Source organism: Corvus moneduloides, chromosome 6 (genome assembly GCF_009650955.1).
Source record: "Corvus moneduloides isolate bCorMon1 chromosome 6, bCorMon1.pri, whole genome shotgun sequence".
NCBI classification, from domain to species: domain Eukaryota; kingdom Metazoa; phylum Chordata; class Aves; order Passeriformes; family Corvidae; genus Corvus; species Corvus moneduloides.
In genome coordinates this window covers 11,226,600-11,250,206 of record NC_045481.1, presented here as the reverse complement: position 1 = coordinate 11,250,206, position 23,607 = coordinate 11,226,600, and the positions used below count along the sequence as shown (strand labels likewise).

Here is a 23,607-nt window from a genome sequence, read left to right as displayed (position 1 = left end):
TCCATTCTCTATATACCTCATGTACAAGCCAGTTCTCTAGGAAAATATGCTTTCCTAGATAAGTTGAAAGAGTGGCCTCTGAACTATAAGACTAGACAGAGAATAGCAGATTTTGACCACAGACCTGTCTGAACAAAACTAAAATTCATGCTCATATGAAAGGCATATTTCATGCATTCTGTATTTCAAAATGCTACAGCAGGGACACATCAAATCAGAGTAAGATGACAGCTCACACAAGCAAATGGGAACGGGAGAATACGATGGCACAAGGACGTGAAGACATTTGGAGAGACTACTGACCAAGAATATCCTTTTAAGATCCCCTCTTCATTCATTCAAGGCCTGATTCAATTACTTCCACTGGAGGCAACAGGAAGACTTGTGGTCTCCAGTGTCTGTTACTGTGGCTCATTACTTGTAATATGGTAGCACAGTGAATATTCAATTAAGCTGAAGCACTCTGATACCAGGTGATACACAACCACCCACAGTGGCATAATCCCTTCTTGCCAGAGCTTGCATCAAGCAAGACCTTGAATCATGTAGGGGAAAAAAAAACTTAAAAATTCAGCAAACAAAACATGGGAAAGAATCCAAAGGGAGCCCAAGGGATTTAAACTGGATTACAAAAAGTCAGTGGCAAAGCAAGGAGGACTGGTTGCCTACCCTTTCTATTAACCCATTCTGCCTGTTGATGAACTTTGGGTCAAAACCACACCACACAGTATGAATGATAATTGAGTGAATGAAGCAAAAAGCTTACCTGCTAAATGCAGTGAACAACTGCCACTGTGTTTCTACTCATGGAGATTCCATACACTGCAGTAAAAATACTCAGTGTGCAGAAGGCAGGAACCACAAGTGTTCCACTTGCAACTCTTGTTTTTAATAAGAGTTCTGCAAGAAAATGTCATAAACAGAAACACAGAATCACTCCAAAGGTTACCCATTTCCCCTCAACCCACAGTACAGCAGGCTCAGTTATAACCATGTCATTCCTAACAGATGTTTGTCTCATCTGTTGATGGATGCTCCAAGCTAACATTAGGCAATCTGTTTCAGCACTTCACCTCCTTTGTCATTAGAACTGTTTTCCTTACTTCTAATCAGAACCTTTCTTGTTACAGTTAATGCTATTAGTTCTTCTCCAGCTATGTCCTCTGTTTGGTCTTCTCTTCTTTAGGTTAATAAGATTCATTCTGATCTCTCCTTAAAAATCATCTTTTAACATTCAGCTTCAGACCCACTGTTAACTTAGTGCTTTTCTACAGTTTCTACTTGGGTTGTCCATTCTGCATTTACACAGTTGATTATTCCTGGCTAAGTGCAATAACTTCTACTTGTCTGTCAAACAACGCTTGAACTTCATTTCTAAATGCATTTTTGAATTCTAATTATTTTCTTTAGTGCATATAGAGTTAGTTTCAATTGCAAATTTTATAAGCCTATTCAATACCATCATAAAGGACACTACTTAAAACCTTGAATACCGGGAGGCCTCAACAGATACTCATTCAATACCTCAAAGAACTACTGAAAAGTACTATTTAGACACCCTTATTAAGCCCCTTTTGCACCCACTCCATAGTAGGTTGAGAATATTTTCCTTGATTCTCATTAGAATGACATATAAAACAACATCAAAGATCTTACTAAAATCTACATAGACTTGCTAACTCTTCTGTATCTAGGGTCTGCTGCCCTGGTGTGGATTGGCTTGACACAGTTTGACAACAGACACAATTTGCTTCTGACTGTTATTCATATATTGTGTGCTGTTTTCTGTATATTCTATGTGTTTAAAATTAGGTTGTTTGCAATTTCTCCAGAATTTGGAGGGAAATTGTATTTATATTGATCAGTCTATTCTTTCTAGCATTTCTTTCCCCTCCTTTCTAAAGCTAGTCACTACCTTTTTCTCACCTATCTTCAGTCAGTTATCAATTACTAATTATTCTGAGCCTCATTTTCATTAAATATCTCTAAAGGTGTTACATAAATTCCGGACAATTTGAAACCATTAACTTAGTTAAATTCCATGCAGTTAAAACCTGTAACTTAATGAAAGTACACAGAGAAGCACAAAGGTTCATTTTGCAATTTCCTGAGTTTTTTAAGTGTTTTATTTTGCAAGTTTAATTGCCCCTTCAACAAAACCTTCCTCCCCCTTTTAAACAACTGGGGTAGATGGCTGGTTACTTTTAGCAGCATGTGTTATTTATTGCCTAGGAACAAAGCTGGATCATTCACATACAGATTTAGTCTTATGGCTATGAGGAATAAATATCCTTTTTAGATTCTCTGATGACTAAAAAAGGATGAGTTCACATCTTCCCTTTCCAAAAACTAGCACTATTCAGAAATATCAATGAAATGCTGCATCTGAACTAATTAAACCTATTCCACAGATCTATTTATCCCAGACACAAAACAATGTTACAGAATCACAGAATCAACTAGGTTGGAAAAGACCTTGGAGATCCTCAAGTCCACTCTATGACCTATCACCACCTTATCAACTAAACCATGTCACTAAGTGCCACATCCAGTCTTAAAGCATCAATGCTTTCAGATGGCAAATAAAAACCTCCAAAGAGAGTTCAGAGGGGTTTTTTGCACAGTGAGCATCACTGACTTCAGGCAGAGCCAGGTCAGATTAAAAAATGGCAATGCCTTCCATCTACTTTGTTTCCTCCCCAAGATAAGCAAATAAAAAACCAAGGTTCATCTAAGTATACTCTTCAGCAAATGAAAATATTACTTACACCCTTGTATACAAGTCTTGACACCAGATTACAACCAAATTCCATGACTCTGCAATTTATGAGAGTCCAAAAATTCCTACCTACCTTGGCAACATAATCCACACATTGAAAGTGGAAAAAGATTTAGCAGAAATAGTCACAGTCATCATCAACCTCGTGTGATGCTCAGCTAGTTCCCTTTCCATCCTACATTCAGTGCAGAGAGAGTAATTAAGAAGTCACTTATTTCTCAGTGAATCTATATCTCCAGGAATTTTAAAAATTAAAAAAGAGTTCATTGTGAAAACTTAAATCATTGTCATACTGCATAATAAGAACATTACATGGGAATATTATTAGGTGGAATTGCCTCATTTATTTTATTCTTTTTCAGCTGTTGATAAACATGTGTCTAATGATTCTAAATTCTATTAATCTCCTGACGACTAACCACAACCTTTCAGTCTAAGGCCCAAACTACTTAATAACATTGTTGTAAGTACAGTTGTTTTCAAAGCAAGAGATTATGGAATAATCTGGGCAGGAGGACAAACCTATAAACAATTCAGAAAATAGTTTATACAAAGATTGGTTGGAATATCAAACAAAGTGTCAAAAGTTATACAGCCAGCAGTTAAAGTGATTTGTGTACATTAATTCAAGAAAAAGTTGGATTATGCTTTGGAAAAGAAGGAAATACTACAGTGCAGCAGCCACTAGCTTTTTTTTTTTCCTCCTTTTTTTTTGCAGTTGGGATTATGGTTAGACTGCTCCACATAGTTAACAAACATACTACAATTAGCAAACTTTCTTCTTTCATTTTCTGTAATATGCAAGAAAGTTTCCCATGGTTTTACAAGGCTGACCAGTTGGTTCCTTTTGCAAGACTACATTTATATCTCTACTTGCTGAAGTAAACATGTCTCTTTTTTTTGGCTTAAGAATGCCTAGCAGCACTTTAAAAAGAAATTCGAGCCTGAAAAAACAGATGAGAAAGACAAGATAAAGTAGAACATCTTAATGAGTAGATAATTCAATAGATACCTGGAGAACAGAAAATTTGAAACAAAGAGCATCTTCATTTGTTACATGTTCTGTCATGTTCCACCCTTTTGTGGTCATCAGGACTTATTACACAGCAAGAAAAACAATTAGATACAGGATAAATAGTTCAGGGAAAAGAAAAACAACATGAAAAATCAAATGCAAATTCATTTTTCACCAAACTTTTGTGTCATAATAAAACTGATAAAAATTGTTTTTGTTGGAGAAGTGATCACTAAGTTTGCCAGAAAATTAAAACACTAAGATAATCACCAACACAGGAAATAAGAAAAAGCAAAAGGGGGGAAAAAAAAGAGGTTTCGTGAAGCTTCAAACTTTTCATTGGGAAAGAGAAAAATAAGAAGACTCAAAGATTCCTGATATCTGCATTCACTCAAGCTGTCCTCCTGGTGCCACAAACAGAAGTATTAAATACAGAGGAAATGGTCAGAGTCCTGAAGGTTGGGTGACAGGATTGCAGTGACCATGAGATAGTGGAATTCAGGATCCTGAGGGGAGAGAATCAGGCAAGAAGAAGAATCACAACATTAGACTTCAGAAGAGCAAATTTGGCCTGATAAGAACCTGTTCAGGAAGAATCCTGTAGGAGACAGTCCTGGAGCATAGAGGGGTCCAGGACAGAGTGTTAATTTTCAAAGATCACCTCATCTATGCTCCAAAATTGTCTATCCCCAAAATTGCGCAGGAACTCAAGCAAAGGTGGCAGGGAGCCTGAATGGATGAAAAGGGTGCTCCCGACAAAACTCAAAGAGAAAGTATACAAGACATGGAAACAGAGGTAGGTGGACCTAGGAAGAATACAAAGACACTGTTTAATCACACAGAGATCAGATTAGGAAAGCCAAAGCCCACCAGCAGCTGAAGGATGGGAAAGGGAACAAGAAAAGCCTCTAAAAGCACAGAGGCAGCAAAAGGAAAACCAGGGGAAAAGTGGGCCAGCTGCTGGAAGATACAGGGTGCATCAAAAAGGCCAGCTCACTCATCTTGATATAGGAAAAACATTTTTCACAATAAGAACAATCAGTCACTGTAACAACCTCCTAAGGGATGCAGTAGAGCCCCCATCACTGGAGACACAAGTGAACAGGGAGCTAGAAAATCAACTCTAGAGACCTTTTTATGCAAAAGGTTGGACCATTCATGTTCTTTCAGTGTCCTCCTCAATATGTGCTGCTCTATGGTGCCCTGATTCCGTGATTCTATGATTTTATAGTCAATGCCTTCTTTACCTCAGTCTTTACTAGGAAAGAGGTTCCATGGGAAGGTGTTGAAGCAAATCTTGGAAGCCATTTCCAAACATACTCAGGACAAGAAAGTGACAGACTGTTGTCAGCATGGATTTAGGAAGAGGAAATCACCCCTTCTATGATAAGATTAGTCTGGTGGACAGGCAGTGGATGTAATTTATTTTGACTTTGGACACTTTCTTTGGCACTATCTCCAATATCATTCTTACAGAAAAACTGATGAATATGAGCTAAGTAAGTGGAGAGGAGAGTGGACTGACAACTGGCTGAATGGCTCAAAGGGTTCCAATCAGTGGTAGGAAGCCCAGACGAAGAAAACAGAACCCTTGTTACTACACCCCCACTAATTAGTAAATAAGCCAGAATGAGAAATGAGCAATGTCTGTCAGGTAGCTGTAGTATTACATCATCAGATGATGATCTACCTGCTGGAGGCAAAATCTATCAGGTTTAAATTAAGATACAGAATAGATTTACTAGAAAACTTTTGTTTTCTTGATTCAAGCATTTGTCATAATTTTAGGCAAACAGCTAGAGTTCATCTTTTGTAATGATAAATTATGGCTGGATGAAACTTGTCTGGGCCTGCCCTTTATTTCATTCTTAGTTGCATTCCCTTAGTCTTTGAGGAACAAGTAGTCAAATTAGGAAGTCATCTTACAAAATGGTTTACAAGTAAGCAGGGTTATTTCTGCAAACAATGGAAAAGTCCAGTTGTTGAATATCTATTCACAAGAGAGGAAAATAAAATGAGATTGTTTGAAAAAAAAAATCATGCCAAAAGGTCTTCACAGCGATGGAGATGCCACAGTGATGTTGGGATCTACATTGGCATGAGGTAAAAAATTGTACACTGAAGTTCCAGAGAGTAAAAGATTCACAGTTTCACACTCAGGATGTTACTAGAAACAAAGTTGTAGAAGAAAATAAAGACCAAATACTAAATTGTGGACAAAGGTCTTGGAGAAAGGCAGCATTTATAAAAGAGAAAGCCTGAGATAGTATCTGTAAGCAATGCTAGTGACAAGGGAGAAAGGGAGAAAGGGAGGAGAATTGTGCCTGTACATGTTTATTATTGCTAAATAGGCTGAAAAAAAAAATCAACATCACTGCTATGGTATTTTCTTTCACTGGACCTAAAGGACAGCAGCAGCGGAATCTGCTGTTTGTGTTAAAGTGTCAGGAGGGGAAAGATCAAAGACATGGAAACATCTGCTTTTAGAAGCCACTTGAAAAATAATTATGCAATAGCCTGTGAAAAACATCTGTTAAAAATGCTGCTGTCCACCCATCAAATAGAAGAAAGACACTTCAAGAAAATATAAGAGAGACCAGGAGAAGATCAGTGCTCATTTTTCTCTTGAAACAACCATTACCTCAAATCTAAACTGAAACCCAAAGGTAAGTTTAGCAAAAGAAATATATGACAGAAGCAAGAAGCACGATAGACCACCGCTGAACAGATGGTACAACCTGTTGTTACATAATCAATACAAATAGAGCCAGAAACCATGCTTAGCCATGTACTCTTTCTGAGGACAAACAAATTGCTTCCTGGGAATTTTGAGCCCTCCCATTTACAGAATCTAAGGCCTTGCATTTAGTCATGGAGTTCTCTGTTCTACAAGAGCAAGGCTATTCCAGCACAGAGCCTCCCTGCCAATCACTCAGAGGAACTTAAGTTCACATGTCCACTGATTATATGTGATTGACTTAACATCCAAATCTTTCAGGAGGACTACTGAGCCCAATACAGTGTTGTGTTGGCATGGTTCTACCTGGATTGTAAAAAATGCTCTCTCCTTATCACTTTGATGTGCTGTACACACTCAATAGCTCATTCAGTACTGGAATATATGTCCTGACATAGGGGATTTTATCTAATGCATTTTAATCAGCAATTAAGATAGAGAGTGTGTATGTGCTGTTCCCAGGTTCCAGCTGATTAGCAGAAACTGGCTGAACTACGGGATTTAACACTTTTCTACACTGTCCCTACAACTTTAGCCAAAGTGAAGAAAGAGTTCACATTTTGATTCTTAAAAAGCCTAAATAGCAACACCTGACACTTTCCAACTTCGGCATCAAACACTCAGCATAGCTAACTAACTTCATCTACATATCAAATAGCATTTTGATGAGATTCTACATTGCATGTGACAGAAGGAGGCTGGGTATGAGACCCCTGCCTCTCTTGTATCCTCAAGCTCATGCTCAAATTCAGTTGCATAAGAAAATCTGCCCTACGTACCAAAAGAAATTCCCATTGGGCCTCAGAACCGACCCCTCAATTAATTCTGATATGTTGCTGCATTTGCCTCACAAGTGGATATTTGTCAGTAGGAAGCAAACCACTTGCTACAGACACAATATGGTATATAATATGCTTTGAGATCCTCAGGGGTAAGGAACAAGACACAGTAATATAAAATATTATTTTTATATCAATAAAAGAGTGACTTCAAAATATAGTCACCTTGCTACTTATCTGTCAGAAGAAAGTAGAACAAAGGGAGGAGGTGGAGTTTTAAACATGCCCAAAATAACTTTAAAGCAGATTTTAAATCCATAATAATTCACAGGAATTGTATTCTGAAAACGATGTTTTGGAAGAAGCATTATTATAATGTTTCCTGCGCTTACTTTTATAAATAAAGAACTTTTATTAAAAGTTTTAGGCTCTGTTAGTCCCAGTTCTTTTCTGACCTGTCAACAGGGCTTAATGCAGATGGTTTAATAATTGTTTTGTTTTCTCTAATTTTTTTTTAAAGGAACATTTAGTGAACTCAAAATTCAACCCCAGTCTTCAGGGTTTGGTAAAAAACGTCCATGGTTTTCTGCCTAAAAGCATTTACAGATGAGGAGTAAAATGCACTAAGTATGACAGATTTAGGTATTTGTCAAGGAGTGGGAGGGCAGGTGGGAGAAGCTATGAGTATGTGCTGCTGTCCTCAAGTGTTTCCTTGAAATCCACAGACTCCCAGCAGTGTTCCAAAACAAGATCAATGTCAATCTTAAACATCCTCTTGCACACAGAAGATCTATCTTCTAATTCCCATGGAAGAATACATGTTTTGGAGATCCAGGAAGGAAACTTATGAAAGTACAGCTGTTCTATTCCCTAGGTTAATATGACAGAGGAAGAGCTCTGCATATCACTTCACTTTAAATTAACTGGAAAAGAGAAAAGATATTGAACTATATCGCCCTTTGAATATTTTGCTCAATTAAACAATGCAAAATTTGGCTCGAGTGAACCATCTTCAAATTCCTGTCTCCTACAGCTGGAATGGAGAGAAGACATAAACTGAAGAGCAACTTAAATATTTTAACAGAGCATGATACATTCTGGTTTTGTGCCCTAAAGTACATGGAAGTCTATATTATGGATTGGGATTGCTGGGTTAGAGCAGGTTTGCCTGTGGCATTTGGGAAGTGTAGCAATTGGCTTCAGTATAGAATTTCCACAGCTAAGGTAGCTCTCGTGTGTCAGAGCAATTTCCATGTCAGTAGACCAGCATATGCACGTAAATGCTGTACGGTTGCTCCCTGACTGTAAATGATCTAGTAACAGTTCATTACAATGCTGCCACTGACTTCTAGCACCAGTTAATTTAACAGTCAGTGTCATTTATTCAAAACCTTGGGTACCATGTAATCTGTATTAAAAATAGAGATTGTCATCTAGGGACAATTTCAAGTTGCCTAGGATGGGGGGGAGCGAATAACTATGCTTACTAATACATTTTGGGGTTTTTATAAGACTAACTAGAAAAGGAAATTCCAGCATCTTGACAGAGGTGAAGATTGACCTACACAGAGAAGCTAATTTAGATTACAGTAGAGTATGAATTTAAATGTAAATCTTCCTGATTAACCCCTGAGATAGCAACTTCTGGTGTTATTTGTCTTGCATAGGCTTGCCTGAGACCTTGTGGAGAAAATTAATCTAAGGCAATTTATCAGAAGAATCCTCTCTTGTTACGGTGGGGATACTGCAACACGTGTATCAGACAATGAGGCCCGTGGAAAAGAAATATATATGGACTGATTCTTGATAGATGTTTCAGAGAGATGTTTATTTCTCCAGCCACATGGCCGGAGCTCTGCCTAGGAACTGAGGCAATCACGGGACCCGAGGGTCCTTCTGCCCGTGTAGGGGAACACAAACCAACCCATGGGAACGAGGCTGAGCAGGGGCAGGGAAACCCTGTGCCTCCCCCCAGGGCCCCTCTCCCAGGGCTACATGGCAGGGGGGGAAGGGACCCCGACATTTCATCTGTTTATTTTTAACAAAAAGAGATTTAAAACTTAACATTGAAAACAACTGGATAAACATAACAAGAACAGTTTCAAAACAAAACAAGCCACCCTCCTGAGTCTTTAAATGTCCAAACAGATTCTCTGGAACGTCTTAGGGCTGACAGAAGTGCGACAGGACTCTCCAAGCATGCTTTGCGGGGAAACTGAGGCAGGAGAGGGTTTCTTCCATTTGTACCTGTTGGAACTCTAACAACAATAGTTAATTTCTTCCCTCTCCCTCTTCATCCCCCACTCGGCATTGGAAAGGGATCTTTGGGGAAACAATCGGCAAAGGCATGGTTTTGTGAGGGAAACCATGGGTGAAAAACGGATTGGGAATACACTGGGGGTAACAGGATATAGGGTGAAAGGGAAAGGTGGGATTAGGAAAGGGAGACTGTAGGGGGGGCTTATAATGGAGATATTGTCCAACATGACTACGATTTTTAGCATATATACTGCCTTTCACAGAAACACCACCAGGCCCAGTGACCTCTGCTGCTTGCAACCCTTTTCTACCTTGCACAATTTTGAACTCTACTACTTCTCCATCTCCTAAACTTGGGATGTATTTTTCAGGGTTATTCTTTTTAATAGCAGTTCTATGAACGAATATGTCTTCTTGGTTGACACATCTTGTTATAAAACCTTAATTTTGTTTAACATTATACCATTTTACTATTCCTAAAACCTTAGCTACAGTGATTTTTTTCCTTTTTCCAAGTGGCTGCTGTTTCCTGTCTCACTGCGTTTTTGCTTTCTCTTTCATTTTCGCTCGCTTCCGTATTGGAACTGCCAGGGCTGCTGGGGCCGTTGGGGCTGCTTGTGCCTGCACGCTCTTCCCGGGGTCGCATTTGGGGCTGCACAGGCCAGGCCGGGCCACGCTGCTCAGCTCCTGCGCGCCACCGCCTCTGCTCTCAGCTGCGCTGCCGCTGCCTGGGGCTGTACCCACATCTCGGCCGGGTCCCCGAGTGACAACCCTCCCGCGCCCTGCTCCAGCACGCGTTTCGGCAAGGTGCGGCTCCGCTCCGCCGCCGCCACCGCCAGCCGTCGCCCGCATGCCACCCCTCTCGGTCGGGCGTTCACAGGGCTCGCTCCACCACGCGCTGTGCAGGGCCGGGCGGGCACTGCTGGATCGCCCCACTCCTGCCGCACCTCGCTCTGCTGCCGACACTGCAGCTCGCGTCGCTCCATCCGCGTGTGGGAACTGCCTCGCTGCTGCTCAGAGACCACTTGGTCCACGTGGCCTGGGTCGCACGGTCCCTGAGGCAGGCTTCCCTTCGCCAGGACACAGCTGACATTGCTCAGCAGTCTCAGTAATTAAATAATATTCACGAAAATATTCTTCCATCGGCATAAATTTTGACTCAGAAATTAACCGTGTCCAAACAGTCTTCCAAAAGTCTTTGGTAAGAATTAAATCCCAAGAAACATAGAAAAAGGTCTTAAACAGCCATGCTAGGAAGTGTTTCAGTTCCTTTTGAGCTTGAATTAAGCTAGAATTTACAAATCGTTGTTCAAGAATCTTTTCAAGTTTAAGATAAATATCCATATGTGGCTCGGAGAGCCAACAGTCTTTCCACGGTTCCTCTATAGTTTAGAGATGGAATAGCAAAACAAAAACAAGAAGAGAAATCCAGAGTTTACTCACAAATCAGTCGCTGTCCTTAGGGATCGGGGATCATTCTGCTCGCAATTCTCTACCATTTGTTACAGTGGGGAAACTGCAATACGTGTATCAGACAACGAGGCCCGTGAAAAGAAATATATATGGACCAGTTCTTGATAGATGTTTCAGAGATGTTTATTTCTCCAGCCGCATGGCTGAGGATCTGCCTAGGAACTGCTGCAATCACAGGACCCGAGGGTCCTTGCCTGAGCAAGGGAACACAAAACAACCAATGGGGAACGAGGCTGACCAGGGGCGAGGGAAACCCTGTGTCTGCCCCCAGGGCCCCTCTCCCAGGACCACATGGCAGGGGGGGAAGGGACCCCGACACTCTCTGGAATAATTTCCTGTAAAAAAATCCCTGGGACTTCTTGTTCAAATGATGTTAGTCTGTACATTCAAGTCCTTTTCTCCACCTGGCTGGGCTGTCACCTACACCAGTTGCTCAGCTCCACCGGACTCTGCTCCCCAGCTCTATTAGTGAAGGAGCAAAAGAGTGATGGAGGCTCCCCTGTGCAGGGGGTCACACTTACATTTTCACCCAGCAGAGCTCTCATTACAGTTCACAGCCAAACTTCACGCACATGAGTTAACACAATTCCTAGAAGATACTCAAGTAAAAGAATTAACCACCTTCTCACATATGAATAAGATGAAATCAACACATCAGTGAGACAAATTGTGTAATTCCTAACATACTGAGGAGGGATTGCTCCTGTCCAGCAAATGGACTTTGGCCCATGTTATAAATCACTGCAAGCACTGAAAACCCTGGAAAATCTCGGCCTCTCTGGAAGAAACAGATTTAATCTGGTCTTCAGACATTTGGGTGAGGAAAATGCAATGCATAAAGCTGCTCACAGAAGGCTGTAAACAACTTGTACTGTGTCATCTTCTGAAAGCATCACCTGATCATCAGTTAAATGTACTCAGAACATATGAAATCAGACAGGTTTGATTTCTGTCAGCTGCCTTATGAATCCTCTAGTCTCACCACTTGCTCATTTTATGGGTATCCAACTATAATTTTAAGTTAATCAGCCTTCAATTAATATTATGCCCATTTCCACTCAGAAATCTTGTAGGATTTTCCAGCTTGTTCAGGTATGCTCCAAACCATCCACTTTATAGCAGAAGGAAATAACTTACCAGGTAAAGAACAATGATGTCACCAATTTTTCTCATATTTTTGCTACCAGCCAACATACAGATTAATTTGGTTTGGTGGTTTTTTTACTATAAATCAATCTACAATAAACAAAAATATGCAGTTTCTTATCTGGGACACTAAAGATGTGAACATAAAGTTCCACAGCACTTAGAATTTTGTGGAAACTATTACAGGGTGGAATGAAACTCTATGTATGAGTGAAGTCTTGCCAAGACACTTAAGTTCCCTGAGAGGACAGGTAAAATTTAAACTAGCAGCATTTAGAATTCAAAGACAACACTTGAATCTCAGTGCAGTTTTTTAAACATTTGTGCTATTATTTCTTAGCTCAGTGTACCATTTTTAAGCATCTTCCCACTGCTAGTGCATTAAAACAGTACATCTCTAGACATTGCAAGTAACCTGACTAATGAATTTTAATTTATTTGTACATCATGAGTGGACTCTTGACAATGGGAAGGCAGGAAAATAAAGGATTTACTGTTTTCTTCCTTCAAAATTCTCCTTCTATCACTTTTTCTTTTTCATTAAGTCTGAAGTAGATCTTGCATCAATGAAAGCACAAACCTCTGCAATTTGAAATAAAGCAGCAACTGCATTCAGGTGTAGCAGCACCAAATTCTTGTTCTCTGTGGACTGCACATGTTCTCTAACATCCCAGATCTGTAAGAGCAGAACTATGATAAGCTGGTTGTATCAGATCTTCTACACCTCATTAGCTACAGCAGTTCATTTTCTAATACCTATTGTACTGCCATACCTGCATGACACTGTATCCTCTGTGCTACAGAGACAACTCTGGGGAGCACATGAATCAGCAGAACACTGAGGTCTTAGCAACATAAGAAGCCTCAACAGTGCAGTCTCTGGGTCTCTGCACAGAGCATTTGAATCACTCCCTTGGATTTGGGTATCTAGATTCTGCCTAAGTTTTTCTTTACGCATGTAAGTGCTTTTTTGGATCTCACTCTAAATTCTTACATATCATAAAACCTTTTCCAAAAACTCCATTAATCTCCAGCAATCACCAAAAGAACATGAGATTATTTCATTAAACAACAAAACAAAGAATGTATTAAATTGTTTTTCTGGTTTTAGATGAACTATGAAAGAAAACACATCTGTAAAGTAAACCTAAAACACTGGTTTGAGTGCTTAAATCACTTTGTAATATAATACGCATGTAGTGACTTCTGAGACCGTACTGTTGCTAGATCATAAAATCTATTGCTTAACTGCTATCAACAAATGTATCTGGACACCTAATTAACCAGTTATATGCACACACTTTGCTTGTCCACACCAGGAAACACAAATACTGCACAAAACTCTTTGCAGTGTCCTTCACACTACTGAGAGATTACTCAGCAACTACATGAAAATACACCCATTCTGCAAGAGGGCACAGGATTAAATAAATACTGCATGATCTAGAAACAGCAGGACATCTAGTCCAGGCAAGTATAACGACTTTGCTGTGTTTTCTTGGGAAACAAAAATACTCTCTTTCATCCTTTTAGAACCCCAAGATGGAGATAACCAGCATCATTTCTCAGGGCTGTTGTCATGAAACGAATTAAAATACTAAGGACGGCTCACTAAAATTAAATAAACCTTCTGGAATGAGACAGCGTCCATATTCATAGGGCTTAATAAGGCCATTCTGCCCTGCTCTTTACCATGTAAAATAACAAAACTCCTAACACCTAACTCCAAAGGTTTTCAAGTCATAACCCTTACAGGAAGTATCTTTTATTCCTCCTGGCAGACTTTTAGTATTCAAGCTGGAAGATGTGGGTTCTACTTTCATCTTCTTTTGATTTATATAATGATCCTGTTTGTTTTCATGAGCTCAGTATACTGTCAACAACAACGGGTCTCTCAGCTGGGCTTTGTGGATGCCGATACTGAGCTGCAATTGAAATTATACTGCTCTGAAGTTTGTTTGAACCACAACCTTCAGATTCATGACCAAACTTAGGATAGAATGAAACCCATGTTCTGTCCCAGGGCCATTCTTCTTCTACACGGTTGTTTCATTCCCTTGACATTCCAAGGATAACATTGCACAGGAGGTGATGCCTTTTCCTGGTCTTAAAATCAAGAGTCAAACATGGTTAGAAGGGGAAAAGGGATTTTACCTTGGTATTTATTTTAAGGATCCTTAGGTGCACACGTCCAGGTCATATGCATCGAGATGCACCCCGCCGAGTCGATCTCTGTGTTCCCCTCCCCCCCAACATTGGGTATAACATTATAGGTTTTACTAATTAGCATATCTATCAAAGATTCCCCAATGAGAGGCTCAAGTGAGCCCCCCTCCCCAAGGAACCTTCCCCTGGATGGTTCTATCTTGGTTTACAGAATATGTTCTGGAGAGGACCTTGGGGTCTGGGGCACACTGATCCCTAGCTAGGAAGCTTCTAAAATGTTTAGTCTCTTAGCTTGACAAACAAGTCCAAGAATGTAGGCAAAAAGCACTAGGAATACAGAAGTTGTAAAAAGGTATAACAGAGGTATAAAAAAAAGGCAAAAAGCTTCATGGCATCAGAGGGATGGAGATTTTGGTTCTCTCAACAGCAGAAAAATGTAATACTAGTAGAGACATGCCCCTTGGAGCTGAAAAACAATGGCTATATAGACATTATCAGCCCATGTTTCTGATCTTTTCCAGAAAGCAACAGAAGTAGGTGAGCATGTCAAATCTCTAATCACAAAATTAAATTTCAATGTTTGTATTTTGGATCAGTGTTTTAAGTAAAAGGATGCATAAAAGGTAAACTTGGAAAAGAAAAAAAAATCAAGGTAACATACAAGATCTGTAAAAAATGTCCTCTTAGGTGAAAATGTCCATTAAGACTTCATCTGTCATGGCTCAGCCTCACTTTCCATGAAAATTCCTGTAAATGAGGAAAACATCTGAAAAAAAACCCCATAAGTCAGGGAAGTGCATGAAGCAGCTCTTGAAAACACAGAGTATTTGGTACAGACCTCCAGCACTAACTGCTAAAATAGCTAATCTCCTGCTTGTACTAAATATAACAAAAGACTTTCCAAGACCCCACAGAATACCTATAGACCCATGTGGAGACCACACCAACATTCTAAATAAAATTACCATTGTAATTTAACCTATTGGTAAAGTCATTGCAAACTTCACTAATGTGATATTAATTGCTGTGGCTACATTTCTTAGAGGAGGAACCAAAATACCTTCCAATAGCAGAAGCAATATCAAAAAAGAGCATTTTATGCTCTTCCAGTTTGCAACACATGAATACAAAAAAGTTCTTGCTTTGCTCTTCTGCTAAAGAACATTTCAAGCACAAGTTCAAACTATTTATGTCTTTCTCTAAGTCAGGGGTTACCTCCCACTAAATTCAATAGTGCCAAGAGATGGACCTCCAAAAAGCTTCAATTGTCATAGGATTTTAATGTCCATATGAAACCAAAGGTTTTATCTCTATTCAACATTCAATTCTGCCATACCTCTGACATGTTGTACTTACTTTCAGCTTCTAAAATATATTACTTTTTAAGATGAATGGTGTGGGGGAAGCAGAGAAACAGGGAAAGCCAGACTAAATTAAGAATTAAGATCACAAAACCTCACCAAATTTTCAGCAACTAGCTGATCTCCTATGAAACAGGATTTCAAACTTTTTTGTGTATGATGATAGCAAATTTTCCTTCTTTTTTTTTTTTTTTTTTTTAATGCTTCTTCAGGAAGGGCACAAACTGATCCTTTGGAGAGATAGTGCTTTTTATCTACAGGGACTTTGTAAACAAATTGATCCAGATGTTTTGCTTTCAAACTCCCCAGACATAGTAAATTATTCCTTGCTACATCAACACTTCATTTCCTCTATTTGCAACTAACATCTCAAAACAGAACCCTGTTCAAAAGACAAATAACTGAAATGTTATATCAGCATTAACAAGATCATTTGGACACTTTAAAAAAAAAAATCTGTCTTCTATATATGGATGCATTTGGTTATGTATCATCCTTTCCAGAAAGGAACAGGATCAAATGTATTAAGAATGTATTTGGATACTTTTCCTAAGCCACTGAAAATTTAGCAAAGAAATCCTAAGAATTTTACTTTTCCTTCCCTTTGTTACGTGATTTATCACATTTATCTTTTAAAAACCCCTAGACATGTGGAATGGTAATGGACTCCAAAGCCTGAGTAAAAACTCAGACAACAACTAGTCTAGGCAATTAGAATGAAATTAAAGTGGGAAAAAGTAGAAAGAGATGGAATAGGCATATGGACTAGGTAAAAGATATTTAAGAATATTTGACAATACAGGCACAAATATATTCAGAAATTAATGGAGAAGAAAGAAATCTGCTCCCTGTGTTTCTTGGGGGCATGCCAAATAGACCATTTCTCAGAAATGCATATATAGATTTTTTTTTTAATTATTTTTTTTTAAAACCAGTAATAAAAAGAGTTAATTTACTTTAAAGATATAAGGGGCTTTCAGAAATAAGAAGACAAATATATTACCTGTAAGAAAAGCCCTATTAAATATATCTCAGCTGAATTTACTGTATCAAAACACATTTTGCTGACGCCCTTAACTATCTTTGGATGTTTCTCTTTCATTTTAAAATGTAAAAGCTTCAATCTCTCCTATTTACATGCTTTCTGAAGATCTCATGTTGTCAAATGCAACCAGGTTTCCATCCTATGCTTCCTGAATTAGAATATTTGCTTTAAAATGAAATCATTGGTAGCTTTCCAGTTACTGTAAGGACACCGGGATCAACTGAGTGCACAGCAACAGATTACGAAGCAGGTGGCTTGAGGCTAAATCTAAACAGTTTCCTCACATAGCTTTGTAAAGTGGGGTGCAGATAACTCCTAATGAGTTTTAAGGGCTGTCCAGTCACTTAGTTGTATACAAGGTCTAGACAGGTCAAGGTCTAAGAATCAGAGCTTCTAATCACATTCTATTAAATACTTATTAGTTGTAAAAGATGTCACTAGAAGACCCATCAGAGATATAGTGTCTAATTATTAAATATTAGTGCCCCCATAAGACCCTCAGGGCTCGAAAAACTATGGTAAGATACTGAAAAAGAAAAAGAGACAGCCAAAAAGGAGGTGAATCTGAGGACACAGCTGAAAATTGAGGTCAGTGTTCTATATCACATTCCCCATGTAAGAGAGGAATTTGAAACTCATCATCTATTGAATCAGTCAGTATTTGGCAGCATCATTTCTAATGTTGAGTTAAACCATTTAGGAGGCAGATTCAGAGAGTCTTTCACTACAAAATGAGCAAATAATGAAATACATTTATTTCATAACCTGTATTTGTTACAAACACAGCTCACTGAACTGTTGCTCATTCCCTAAAAGCTAATAAAAAAGAGAAATTAATATGACTAAAACCAGCATGCTTTTTTACCTCCTTTAAATAAAAGCCTCATATAAAAGCCCTTGTGGTTTGGTGACACTGTACTGTTGCTGACTGGAAGGGCAGGATTTGGCGATGCAGGCCCCCAAAGGCTGTTGCTGTGCTGTTTTTCTCCCAGCACTCACACTGGGAGAATACACTAAGTGGGATGGCTAGAAGGGGAGAGCACCTGTTAGGCATGAATTCTGCAATGACATATTTTAAAACAGCAATAACCCAAGTGGGTAGTAAATAAATAGCAGACCCAAGCCTTGGCTAGTGGGGAAAGGCACCCACAGCCAGGAACACCAGCACTCAGCAGGGTCATAAGCAAAGGTAATGCTCGTGTGTCAGGTCAGGGAGGACAGTATGCAGCGCTAAGGACTGATCTTGTCCAGCTGGAAAGATGATCTCAGGAGACAGAAATATGGTCCCCAGGGTAAGGAGACAATTTATTGAGGTTCCCTTTAAGAGCAGCACAGCAGTGCTGAAATAACTCCAAAATACTCTGACATTTCCCTTCTTTTCTTTTTCTTTCTTTTTTTCTTTCTTTCTTTCTTTCTTTCTGAGCACCCAAAAACATGACACTGTTCAGACCTCTTGGATCTATGAAACATTTTGGAAAATGAAAGACTCCAGGTTTTATCATGACCTCTGGTCCTTTTCAGTCTCCTGACAGCCCTTGAATTACCTGGCCTGCAGCCTTGCTTGCAATATCTTGGCTCTGCTGCTCCCTGTCTGCCTGGAACCAATTAATGCATTAGCACAGGGGAAAAAAAAAAAAAAGAATTCATCATCCTTTTCTGAACCTCAAAAGATTCAAGTTTTGGACAGACCTTTATGGAGATGGGGTAAGATCTGAACTGAGTTACCCCTTCCTAGCTGACAAAAAGTTTTGCTATTTATTTCCCTTCTTACCAACTGCCATCTAAGTTGTGGAACTGCATTTATCAGGCTTGCTTCCCTTCCCTCTGTCCTTTATAGCAGCCTGGTAGAAGCTAAAAAAGGACACCACCTTCTACTCACACTCTCTCCTTTTCCCTCCCAGGATACAAGCTGTCCAGTACAAGGTGGCAAGGACCTCCACTTTGGCATCTCTTCTTTTGGAATGAATCTTTTTAGGCTCAAACTGCAATGTATCAATGCCAGCAGGAACACACAACCTTTTTTACCTCACTCATAAATGGAATAACTTCCTTCTTTCTCCTTCTGAGGTGGATCTCAGAACCTCATAAACCTCTTCAGTTTTCTATAATCCTATCTATCCAGAAAAGCACCATTCCCTTCTCCTGATGTAGTGCTTCATCCTCCCTGAGACTCACAACCACTCCTCCTGCCCTGACAACCCTCCACCATTCCCCTCCCCTCACACAGGCTCAGGGCATCCCTAAGCACATACTAAGGCTGAAAAAGTCCTTAGACTCAAAATCTGAGGATACCCTCACTCCTGACAAGCCTCCGCCTCCTCCTCCTACTCCGTTCTATTTCTGGTCCTTGATAAGAAGAAAAGGAGGCTGCAAGGAAAGCCTCTAAGAGCAACTCTCATCAGCAGTGCACCAAACACTGCCTTTGCTCTACAGAATCAGTCTCTAGATGCTCCTCAGGGCCAGAACCATTTAATAAAACACTCCATGCCCATGGCAAGCAGAGAGCAGCATGGGCACGGCAGGATGGGGTTCAGTCACCCTCGTGCCGGGAAGACGTAGCTGAACCTCAAGCAGCTTAGCCACTCTGCAGGTCTCCCTGTCCTGTAATCCCAGAGCTACCAGAAGGCCCTGATCCCAACTACACCTTCTTTTAATTTTTTGTCCCTTTACCAGATTTTCATTTCTGTCCCAAAATATTCCTGTATTTCTTTTTTTTCCCTTAAAAACACAAGAACTGGCTTTTTAAAATGCCAATTAACCAAGAACAGAGGGGAAATGACACATCAGGAGTAAAATGGAGCACTCAATTCTCTGGCTTCCTAATTAGGATTTATGTACTGGAAAAATCCAATTCCTGGCACCGGTGAATTAATAAAGAAATGAAAAAATGTCTGGAAAATTGGAAAAACTGGTATAATTGTCTAAAAAAACTAGCACATCTGGTCATTTCCCTACACATTGCTATTAGCACCACAATTATTTCAGCAGGAGGCAAGCTGGGAAGAAGTTAATACATAACCAATGACAAAAAGCAGTAGCAAGAAAACCTATCATTCAGGCACTAACTCCTGAGAGAAAGCAGACTTGGCCCTTGTTGCCCTAAACAGAAAAGTCTACTTTAATATGCACCTCTTTAAATGCTGATTTATAGTGTTTAAACTGGAGATAATTATTTCCACTAGGGGTATCACAACTGCAAAATTACCCTACTCTTTCTGTGAAGTCATTTACATTGGTACATGAATTACTAATATTCCTTACTTACCTGCTTTTTCTAGGGGTAGGGAGGAAAATAGGAGGTGCAAAACAAGATATCACAGATCTCCAGACAGCAATTCATGCAGCATGTATGTGTGTATGAAGAGGATTCACTTACATGCTACTAAGACTATAATTCTCAGCATAAAGATTTCCCAGACCATACCAGTGAATCTGGTAAGTTACTTGTCCTTCTTTCATAAATTTTTTTATGAGGAAAGCAAGAAAAAAAAAAATCCCAGGAATAATGCCAATAACAGTTGTGCTTTGTTGATTTCCTTTGAGTTTTTTGCTTTTATATATTTGCACGCTAATGTTTCATTATATGATCATTTTGACAGTTTAATGGGGTCCTCTTGCTTATTCTGCAGCATAATCCTTCAGGAATCTTACACAGAATAAGCCTCTTGCTAACATATGGATTACTAAGGCCTTTTTCTTTTTAAAAATGTGCATAAAATTATCAGCCATGCTTCAAAAGTAAAGTATGTTAACTTACATTGTAGCTAAATTGGGCAAGATCCAGTAAGGGAGTTAGCCTATTCAGTGCTAGGCTCTGTAACATTTATCTTTCAGTACCTCAGATCCCACAGGAAAACTCAAAAAGGAAATGGACTCTCAGGCTCTCTATTCAATTCTGAGGATAAGTTCATGCCTCAGAATTTAATCTAAAGCAGCCAACATACCATGCAAGCAGCTGATGGCAACATATTCAGGAGGCAAACACCTAGATGTGGCCTAGATGAGGGCTATGCATTAAATCCTGATCATTCAAGGCAGCAGTTTCATTTACAGAGTCTCTGGAGCCCAGAAGACCCAACTCATGTTACATATCTATCTCTGAAAAAAAAAAAAAAAATCCATGGTTAATGCTTTCCTATTAGAATCAGGTTAGGAAAGCAGATGAGTTCCCGTCTTCATATAATCACTCAGTAATTGCCCAGGCAGTAAAGGATCTCATTTCTTCTCTTAGCTCAAGGGAGCTCAAAATCACATCACCAAAGAAAGGTTCCTACTTACATGTATGCTCAGCCACTGAAGCACAGTCAAGAAGCTCTGGGCCCAAACCAGACATCAAGAACTGAAATGCAATGGGTCAGTAGCTTTACTTGTAAGGAGGCATCTCTTTTCCTCTTCTACCAGGATTTTTTCCTTATCAAGCAGCAACTTCAGGGAAAATGCACATTATATCCTGGGAGCAGGGAAAAGAAACACATTTCTCTGTGTAATCTGAACCCTTCTTCACTTACATGCTCAAGTGAACAGTAAATAATGAAAAGTAGTAGTCGACTACTGCCCACCCAGTGGCAAAGCTTCGTGGAGTAAGATGCAGAATGCTCTGCTGTAGATACAAAAATGCTGCTAGCAAGGATTTTCTTGCTATTTTCTAAGTCTGTGAGAGACTTTTCTCTCACGCAGAAGAGGTAGCAGGGAATGTAAACAACCAAGCCACCTGCAACTTTGAAAAGTCTTGTTTATGGTATAGTAGAAAAATATTTTGACAATGGATGTTTTGGGATTTTAGCCAATCACCCCCAAGGGGTGGCTGATCCTTTGTCCAATTAGACTACGAAGAAAAAAGTCTATAAAAGAGTTTGTAAAATAATTAAATAAATCAATCTTGCTGCACAATTCCTGCCTGCTGGATCTTCGCTCCTCCTCCTCCCTATGGCTATGGGACATGGTGATATACCCAAGGGCCCAGGCCTGCGGTAATACTCTGCCATACAAACCAAGACTAAATGACAGCCTAGAGGCCAGGTATAACTCATTCAGTGGAAGATGTAGGACTTCACCTCATTAAATAAAAGGGAACCAAAGCATTTTCACTCATTCTACTCAAGTATCTCAATCTTCAGGCTGGGTGAAACCCCTTGAGGTGACCTTTAGAAATAAGTCAGCAGCTGCCACTCTTTTTTTTTTGTGAAATGACTGTGAATATCCGTCATAGATTAAGCCCATCCTGAAATTCACAAACCTGCCAGCTTTGCCCTTTCCCACACTGATATACCATCTACCTCTTTAATTTGAACTTTTTCTTACATGTCTTCTGACATTACTCAAACACCAACTCATTTATTTCAAAATACATTGCTTCAACATGTTTGGTTTTATCTCTTGAAACTAGCAAAACATTCTTCCCTATCCCCAAAAAAGTGGTCAACAAAACCCAACCATATTCATCTCCCAACCATGTCAAGATTTCACTGTTAAGCATTCCAAAGAGACACAGGGAAAGGGGAGAAAAATATATGCTTGGACTAATGGACTTGCTGTGCTTCAACTTGGAATGCAAAAGAGAATCTCAGTGAGTCCATACAAAACACATTTATTTGCTGTTTACAGTTACCAGATATTAAGTTCCCATCCACATATAGAACTGATCCACTTTTTTATATTCTATACTAATATGTCAAGACATAAGCAGAGGGATACTCTATTGCTAGATCCCTTTCAGGTTAATATGTGATTTAGATATTGAGATACTTTGTCTTGACCATATTAAGGTGCCTGTACAAAAGACAACACTCGGGCTCCTGGGGAATACGTAGACAAGACCATCAGTGGCTGTTGATCCCTGGATGATGGTGAGTCATAGCTGGATGGCAGAAATCCCCTGTTATTACTGCTCCTTTCTACCCACCTTGTTTTTAAATCAATGGCTGCCCATAGTGGCAGAGCTGCTCAAATTTTCCATGAAGCAGCTCCTCAACTGTAGCTATCTACACCTGGAAATTTCTGACCCCTTGCTTCACCAATGACTTTTGGCTCCTCAGAAGAAGCTACCCACGCACTTTAGCCATTTCTAATATCCAGATGGACAACAAATTCCATGAGAAAAGTAGAGCACAGGGCTCAGCTGGAATGGCTGTCATTTCACCATTCAGTTCAATCCATTTGTGTTCATAAATCAGCGCTCATTCTAGTTTCAGATGGAGGCAGAAGGGAAGAAAGAGTTCAAGATCTCTTTTGCCATTTTTAATTGCAATAGATTTGATTTTTTTTAATCTTAACAAGGATCATAAAACCATATAGCAGCAGTTGCCTTAATGTCTGCTGTGCTTACAATTAACCTTTGGTCTCAGACATTAGACAGTGAGTTTTGGATTCCTGAGGCATTAATTACATGGTAGTTGTCCTGTAATTAGTTTGAAATCAGTCCCTTTAAGACACATGTACTAAAGACCCATGTCATTAGAGAGTATCCATGCAGTTGAATCATCACATTTTATGAGGGATGATTTTGTTGTTTGGCCTCCAGTGGTGACTGTTGCCCCATTCAATGTTTGCAGATTCTCATCAGCTCACACTGAAAAGCATCATCAATAGTCAGAAATACACTTTTCCCTGCATTACTCCTCCTACCATGCCCACTCTCATCCACAACTGATTATTGGCCAAGATTTCTAAAACTGTTCACTGATGTCCTCTTCCCCAGAGGTGCAACTTAAAAAGTAATTTTTTATATTCCACCCCCTAGATAACCTGCAAGAATAAGATGTTTCAAAAGGACAAGATACAAGGAATCTAATTTTTTTTTAATTTATTCACTACAATCAAACCAAATTATCTACTGAACACCATTTTA

At 39.5% G+C, this 23,607-nt stretch overlaps 1 long non-coding RNA gene across 1 annotated transcript in view; it reads right to left on the bottom strand.

Moving 5' to 3' along the window:
• Window positions 1-23,607, bottom strand: part of LOC116445149 — a 274,986-nt gene that overhangs the window by 195,982 nt on the left and 55,397 nt on the right. Inside the window, exon 3 of the long non-coding RNA XR_004240674.1 lies at window positions 767-900. This is a non-coding gene — a long non-coding RNA (uncharacterized LOC116445149). The remainder of the gene's footprint in view (window positions 1-766; window positions 901-23,607) is intronic.